Raw genomic sequence first — 8,575 nt, 5'->3', positions numbered from 1 at the left:
ATTTAGTCAGTGGAGGAGATAGGAAGACAAGAAGTCCAGTGACCCAAGAAGGTGTCACCAGGGTGGGGATTGGGATGGAAGGGGATGAATGAATAAAAAACCATGACTTTTCAATGGTTTCCAGTTCCACCACTTTGGAAATATCCAGATAACGTGGTATTTCAGGCAACAGATATTATTAACAGTTCCTTTCCTTACTTCCCCTAGGAAATGAAGAACTTGGAGAAGCTGAGCAGAGAAGAGTCTTGCTGGAAAGACACACACTGGGTTTCCTTATGCAGGTGCAAGTTATCTTTTTTTCTTTCTACATTGTTTATTTTGTTTTTTAAATTGAAGGTTCATTGCTTCACAGTATTCTGTGGTTGTCTGTTATACATCAACAAGCATCAGCCATAGGTACACCCATGACCCTCCCTCGAAAGCCTCCCTACCATCTCCCTCCCCATTGTCACAGAGCCCCCATTGGAGTTCCCTGAGTCATATAGCAAATGCCCATTGCAAGAGATCTTCTTAAGTCTGTTTTTTGAGGAAGAATCTTTGAACTATGGAGCAGAATGGAAAAGAGGTGGAGGTAACATCCCCTTTCTCATGGTGAGATGCTGGCTACTGATTCTTGCTGTAAAGAATACCACAACACGAGACGATAGTTGTTCAAAGCCAAGAAATATCACCCAGACACACCTGACCTGCCCACAGTGTTCTAGACCAGAGATCAACCTACTCTATGGTAGGAAGCCCAGTTTCTCTGTATTCCACCTGCGTAGTCATATCTCCATAACTTTTTTAAAAAAGATCACCTTGTATTTATTCTTTGTTCTGTGAGTCTTGGCCTTTGACTGAAAGCAATAAAATTCTGACCTAGGGCTTCTTCCCTCATCACCCCACTCCCAGTGGGGAAGGTTCTTACTTCTCTGAGTTCCTTTGGAACTTTACTCAGTTGAACACACATTCTCTCTTGTCATCATAATTGTCTCATCAGGTGAGAGGGTCTTAATCTTCCAACTATGTCTTGTCACTTAGAGCTCTGGGCACAGGGTCATGCTTGGACAGATGCTGAGTGTGGGCTGATTCAGGACCTCATTGCCAGCTTATCATTGCCCTGGAGGTCCTCCTCTGCCCACTAGATGCATCCTCTTTCTTTCTCTTCTCTGTCTTCAGGAGGCTGACGGTGTGGACTCATCCACAGGCTCCCTGGCTCTCTCTCCTGGTTGGGAGCAGTCAATGGAAGGCATGGGCAGCAAGTAGACGGTGGGAGGAGAGAGATGGTGGAATGTTTATTTCACAGGCTTCCTCCCTGTCGAGCTATGGGGTCACAACTAAACCAGTGTATCCAGAAATTATACCAAGAGCCGCTTGTTGGCCTCGCGTGCCACAATGGTGCTAGTGTTAAAGAACGTGACTGCCAACACAGGTTAGAGGTAGGAGATGCGGGTTTGATCCCTGGGTTGGGAAGATCCCCTGGAGGAGGGCACGGCAACCCACTCCAGTATTCTTGCCTGGAGAATCCCATGGACAGAGGAACGGGGTGGGCTTCAGTCCATAGGGTTGCAAAGAGTTGGACATGACTAAAGCAACTTAGCATGCACACATGCATGCCACAATCTCTAGGAAGGTCCATTATTCCATGGGTTTAGGTACCATTTCTCTCCTGACATTTTGCAATTTCTATGATACTTGAATGAAGAGTGAATGAACTGCCAGCTGCATACCCTTCATAAAACTGTGCATCTCGAGGGAAGCAACTGTCATAGACACGTCCTTTAGGAAAGACCCCCCGAACCCCCGTGGCTAGTGCAGGGAGAGTGCCAACCAAGCAGCTGCTCAAGATAGCACCTGCCATGGGATATTCCCAGCTGGCCCCATGAGGCCATTCGGTTGAAGATGGGGGGTTGCATGGTCGGATCCCCAAATCTCATGGTTGTTATCATATTCCACTCCCTGGGAGGGACATCTCAAAGGTCTCTACCACTGCAGCAGCCTGTTTCTGGCCAATGTCACCCTTTCACCCTTTATGGGAGGGCCTAAGAAATTCCCAAGATGCTGTCTTACTGCATGTGAGCTGCTATCAAAACATACCATAAAACAGGTGGCATATAAACATTGAGCACTGATTCATTGCACTTCCAGAGGATGGGAAGGCCAAAATCATGGCACCCGCAGATTCAGTGTCTAGTGAGGCTCCTTTTCCTAGATGGTGGTCTTTTCACCATGACCATATGGAAGAGGGCAAGGGACTTCTGTGGAGCCTCTTTTGTAAGAGCACGAATTCCATTCATGGGGGCTCCACCCTCATGGACTGATCAATTACTAGTACCATCACCTGGTGCTAAGTCGCTTGAGTCTGACTCTTTGCAACTTTATGGACTATAGCCTGTCAAGCTCCTCTGTTGATGGGATCCTCCAGCCAAGAATATTGGAATGGATTGCCATGCCCTCCTCCAGGGTATCTTCCTGACCCAGGGATTAAACCCATGTCTCTTATGTCTCCTGCATTGACAGGGAGGTTCTTCACCACTGTACTACCTGGGAAGTGGTTAGGATTTCAACCTATGAACCTTCCAGGAAGGTTCATAGCACCTGCCCTGACACTCTGCTGCCTTGTTTTGAATTAGCCACAGCTGTATCTATTAGACTTTTTATTTCTGTTTAAACAACTTATTTATTGATTTATTATTTGGCCGAGCCACGCAGCATGTGGGATCTTAGTTCCCTGAACAGGGATCAAACCCATGCCCCACTGCTTTGGAAGCTCTGAGTCTTAACCACTGGACCACGCGGCAAGTCCCTCAACAGCTTTTTTGAGATATAATTCATATACTGCACAATTCACCCATTTAAAGTACAGAAATCAACACTTTTTAGCACATTCCTCCCTTCCCTCTGCCCCTGGCAACCACTCATCTACTTTCTGTCTCCATGGATTTTCCTAGTCTGCATATTTTTATAGAAATGGAATCATACAATATGTGGCCTTTTGTCACTGGCTTCTTTCACTTAGAGCTTTCAAGATGCATCCATGTCATAGCATATGTCAGTATTTCATTCCTTTTATGGCCAAATAATATTCCATTGCATGGACATACAGGGTCTTCCTACATTTATCAACTGATGGACAATTGGGTTGTTTCCAGTCTTTTGCTATCACGAATAATGCTGCCATGAAAACGTGCTTAGAGACTTTTGTGTGGACGCAGGTTTTCATCTCTCTTGGCTGTATATCTAGAATGAGAGTAGCTGGGTCATATGGTAACTCTATGTTTAACTTCTTGAAGAACTGCCAAACTGTTTTCTAAAGTGGCTGCACCATTTTTACATTCCCACCGGCAAGGAATGAGATTCCAGTTTCCTTCCATCCTTGTCAGAACTTGTTTCGGCTGCCTTTTTGATTACAGCCCTTCTAGTGGGTGTGAAGTGGTATCTCACTGGGGTTTGGTTTGCACTTCCCTGGTGGCTAATTATGTTCAACATCTCTTCCTGTGCCTATGAGCCATTTGTACACAATCTTTACGGCCATAGTTCCCTATCTAAAACCTTGGGAACCAGATGGGTTTCAGAATTCCGATGCTTTCTGAAGTCCATTAAAATTTTTTCATATATGGAAAAGTAACACAGTCTGTATACTGCATATACTGTAGAATGCTTAATACCCCCAGGAAGCTCTTGGACTGCACCTGCAAAATTACATCCTTTAGCATTTCGGCAGCAAGAATACCATTCATCCTAAATGAGATCAAGTACACCCACAGTCTCATAGGATGTTAAGGCAGTTTTTGCCACCAGATGAGTTACAGAGGACATTGGTTTTCAGAACTTTTGGGTTTTGGAGTCATAGCGACCAAGTACCTGAACCACACCTTTGGGTTCCAGCCAAGGCTGCCTTGTCCTTGTGGGCAACAATCCAGTGGTGCTCTGTGACCCCCATCAGCTTTGTGCTCTGTAGCGTGGCTCCTCAGGGGCCTATTGGGGAGCAGGGTGCAAAGACAGGATGCTAGTTCCCCTCTCCTCCCTGATCTGGCTGTCCCACCCTAGACCTGGGTGGCATTCTCAGCCTAGTCCTACAGTTGCCTGGGGGTTGTTGCGGTCACCGTGCTTGACCAGAGAGAGAGATGTAGAAGATGGTACCTTCAAGAAAGATAGGATGGGGAGAGGGGCATGATGTGTAGGGTGGGGGTGGGTGTTAATCCCTTCAATGACCCTCAGATATCTCCATTGCTTCTTTTTGTTTGTGTTTTTTAGTGGTTAAGTCGTGTCCCTATGAACTCTTTTGTGACTCTGCAAACTGTAGCCCACCAGGCTCCTCCATCCATGGAATTTCCCAGATAAGAATACTGGAGTGGATTGCCATTTCCTTCTCCAGGGGATCTTCCTGAATCAGGGATCAAACTTGAGTGTCCTGCATTGGCAGGCAGATTATTTACCGCTGAGCCACCAGGGGAACCCGTATCTCATTGTAGAGTCTGGAATTTTTAACTCTATTTGTAGAAACAGAGAAAGGTTGAGAATTCAATCAATGCTGAAACTGGGTGAACCATCCGAGCGCCTAACCATCTGGAGGTTTCTGCAGAAGTTAGACTGCATGCTCAGGGCTGGGAGGAGGGGAATTCAATCGGTGGGTTCTCCTCGCCTTCACCTTCTCCTTTAAGTGGCTCTCAGTGTGACGCTTTCTCTTGCCATCTGCATGCACACTGGGTCCACCCTTGAGAAAGCACAAGGATCCTTCATCGGCTGTCCCCTAACTGCTGATGGTGGGCCACACAGATCTTGTCCCAGGATGTGGGAGGCCTCTACGCTCTGTCCCCAATCCTGTTTCAAAGCCAAAGCCATTTGCTCAGTGAGGGTCTGTGACCTAGAACTGTCCCCTGCAACTGATTCCTTTCCAGCGGAGTGCTCTTAGGTTAGAGACCCTCCAGCTGGTCTCAGGAGAAGGGTTTCCTGTAGAGGGTGAACCAGGGCACCGATGAGCAAGCTCATCAGGGCAGTAGTGCTGGCGGGCCTCCCTCCTGCCCACCCCCTGCATTCGCTTCCCCTGGTGCGCGGTTGCCCTGTTGTCTGGCCTCATTTCTCCACGTTTTCCAGTTCAAGTAGGAACCAGTTCAGTCTGGCTTATCTCCAGGTGCTTTCTTCCCCCTCCCCCGCCCCCCCATGAAGAGGTTTAGGGATGGAGGAGGGGCAGATGGGGGCTGGCTGCGACAGGCAGTGACTGCACCTGGGGTCTTCCTGGGGAGGCGGGTGGTTCCTGAAGGTCAGGGTCAGGCAGGCAACATTCGTCTCTCTAGTCCACTCGCCCGGGATCACACAGCTCAGCTCAGCTCAGTTCAGTCCCTCAGTCGTGTGTGACTCTTTGCGACCCCATGGACTGCAGCACGCCAGGCCTCCCTGTCCATCACACAGCTAGTCAGTGTCAGAGGCAGCACCGAAAACTGATTCTCACTGGGATTTCTTTTCCCTCGGTGATGCTACCTACCCAGAGTCTCTGGAACAAAACAGTCAACTGTCCTGGTTTTGAAAAAAAATCCAATCCACGAATTGGGCTTCCTTGTTGCTTTTGTGTAATCCCTGATTTGACTCTCAGGCTAGAGACAAAGAAATAAGAAATAAAAAGAGGTCCAAGGTTAAAAAGAATTTTTCTTTTTCTTAAAAAAGAGTGAATACATGTATATGTATAACTGACTTGTGTTGCTACACACCTGAAAATAACACAGCATTGTAAATCAGTTACGTGCTAAGTCACTTCAGCCGTGTCCAACTCTTTGCGATCCCATGGCTTCTAGCCTGCCAGGCTCCTCTGTCCATGGGGATTCTCCAGGCAAGAATACTGGAGTGGGTTGTCATTTCCTTATCCAGGGGATCTTCCTGACACAGGGATCGAACCCGAATTTCTTATGTCTCCTGCATTGGCAGGCGGGATCTTTACCAGCTCAGTTCAGTTCAGTTCAGTTCAGTTCAGTCGCTCATTAGTGTCTGACTCTTTGAGACCCCATCAATTGCAGTATGCCAGGCCTCCCTGTCCATCACAAGCTCCTGGAGTCCACCCAAACCCATGTCCATCGAGTCAGTGATGCCATCCAGCCATCTCATCCTCTGTCGTCCCCTTCTCCTCCTGCCCCTAATCCTTCCCAGCATCAGAGTGTTTTCCAATGAGTCAACTCTTTGCATCAGGTGGCCAAAGTATTGGAGTTTCAGCTTCAACATCAGTCCTTCCAATGAACACCCAGGACTGGTCTCCTTTAGGATGGACTGGTTGGATCTCCTTGCAGTCCAAGGGACTCTCAAGAGTCTTCTCCAACACCACTGTTCAAAACCATCAATTCTTCGGTGCTCAGCTTTCTTCAACGGTCCAACTCTCGCATTCATACATGGCTACTGGAAAAACCATAGCCTTGACTAGATGGACCTTTGTTGGCAAAGTAATGTCTCTGCTTTTAAATATGCTACCTAGGTTGATCATAACTTTCCTTCCAAGAAGGAAGCATCTTTTAATTTCATGGCTGCAATCACCATCTGCAGTGATTTTGGAGCCCCCCAAAATAAAGTCTGACACTGTTTCCACTGTCTCCCCATCTATTTCCCATGAGGTGATGGGACCAGATGCCACGATCTTAGTTTTCTGAATGTTGAGCTTTAAGCCAACTTCTTCACTCGTCTCTTTCACTTTCATCAAGAGGTTTTTTAGTTCCTCTTCACTTTCTGCCGTAAGAGTGGTGTCGTCTGCATATCTGAGGTTATTGATATTTCTCCCGGCAATCTTGATTCCAGCTTGTGCTTCTTCCAGACCAGTGTTTCTCATGATGTACTCTGCATATAAGTTAAATAAGCAGCATGACGATATACAGCCTTGACGTACTCCTTTTCCTATTTGGAACCAGTCTGTTGTTCCATGTCCAGTTTTAACTGTTGCCAACTACACTCAAATAAAAATTAAAAAAAAATAAAAAGAGGCCCAAGGTGCTCTTTTAAAACAGAAGTTTGTAAAAAGCTTCATAAAGGATGGTCATGGAGAGAGTTGCTAGAAACCAGAAAGTTTTATTGTTTGTAGGTTTTTTGAGGATGACCATTCTGACTGGTGTGAGGTGATACCTCATTGTAGTTTTGATTTGCATTTCTCTAGTAATGAATGCTTCCCTGGTGACTCAGATGGCCAAGATTCTGCCTATTGCATTGCACAGGAGACCCGGGTTCAATCCCTGGGTTGGGAAGATTCCCCTGGAGGAGAAAATGGGCACCCACTCCAGTATTCTTGCCTGGAAAATCCCATGGATAGAGAAGCCCAGTGGGCTACAGTCCATGCGGTTGCAAAGAGTCAGACACAACTGAGTAACTAACACACTTGCTAATTAATGATGTTGAGCTTCTTTTCATGTGCCTGTTGGCCACCCCTAAGTCTTCTTTGGAGAAATGTCTAGTATAACACAAGGATCTCTATTCAGTGCTCTGTTGCTAACTGTGTTGCGAATGTTGCGTCTAAGTCGCCTCAGTTGTGTCCGACTCTGTAACCCTAAGGACTGTAGCCTGCCAGGCTCCTCTGTCCATGGGATTCTCTAGGCAAGAATACTGGAGTGGGTTGCCGTTACCTTCTCTAGGGGATCTTCCCAACCCAGGGATCGAATCCGCCTCTCTTACGCCTCCTGCCTTGGCAGGCGGATTCTTTACCGATATCACCACCTGAGAAGCCCACTCAGTCCTCTGTGGTAACCTGAATGGGAAGCAAATTCAAAAAGAAGGGGATATATGTATGCATAGAGCTGAGTGACTTTGCTATGCAGCAGAAACTAACACAACATTATAAAGCAACTATACTCCAATAAAAATTTTAAAAATACTTAAATTTTAAAAGTAAGTATTAAAAAAAAATGGAACCAGCAGCTGGCATCCCCCAAGGGGTTAGAAGGCTCTGGAAGATGCTTGAGGACCACCAACACCAACTAACAGGACCCGGGCCCACCAGAGCTCACCAGGAGCACAAAGATACCCATCTGTGGAGGGAAAGTTGGGGTGGTCCTGGGTGACCCACCTACCTGGTCCCTGCTGCAACCAGAGCATGGAGCCCACGTGTTATGCAGCCACAGCTGGGAGGACTTCTTCCCTCACTCGCCCGGGGTTCCTGCCCACCCACCTTGGTCTCCTTCTCCCACCGAGCTGCCTGTTCTCAAGGATCTAGAGATGAGAAAAGACACAAGCAAGCCACTTTTATTTTCTAATATTCTGGTGAGCCCACACAATCTGCAACTTTCGACATTAATCACTTAGAATCTTCTCAGCAATAAGCCACACCTGTGCTATTCTGACTGTAAAGCAGGGTCCTTACAAAGACGCTGTGAGGATTTATGTGATGAGGTCGCTCTGCTCCACCGACTGGGTCTCCTATTTCCCCCCACACCCAACCGCTACGGTCCCCTCTAGCTCCTCCATATAGCCAAACACAATGGACTGCCTAAGGGCCTTTGCCCGTGTGGCTTTCGGTGAGCAATCAATGACCCCAGAATATAAGAATCTTCACCTACTCTGTACAGGAATCAGAGCCTGAATTTTTTCAGAGTCTATACTTAGAGGCAGTAAGACCAGCTCTAGGCAAAAG

General features: G+C 47.1%; 1 long non-coding RNA gene across 1 annotated transcript; it reads right to left on the bottom strand.

The window, feature by feature from the left end:
* Positions 1-3,764: 3,764 nt before the first annotated feature.
* LOC122683492 lies at positions 3,765-8,146 on the bottom strand. Its single transcript, XR_006337761.1, has 3 exons — positions 8,016-8,146; positions 5,207-5,573; positions 3,765-3,957 (listed from the first exon to the last, which is right to left on the bottom strand). It is a non-coding gene; the product is annotated as an uncharacterized LOC122683492 (long non-coding RNA).
* Positions 8,147-8,575: the final 429 nt, after the last annotated feature.

The sequence above is a fragment of the Cervus elaphus genome, chromosome 25 (genome assembly GCF_910594005.1).
Source record: "Cervus elaphus chromosome 25, mCerEla1.1, whole genome shotgun sequence".
In the NCBI taxonomy this organism is placed as follows: domain Eukaryota; kingdom Metazoa; phylum Chordata; class Mammalia; order Artiodactyla; family Cervidae; genus Cervus; species Cervus elaphus.
The sequence above is the reverse complement of the archived record's forward strand: the minus strand, read 5'-3'. Positions and strand labels throughout refer to the sequence as shown.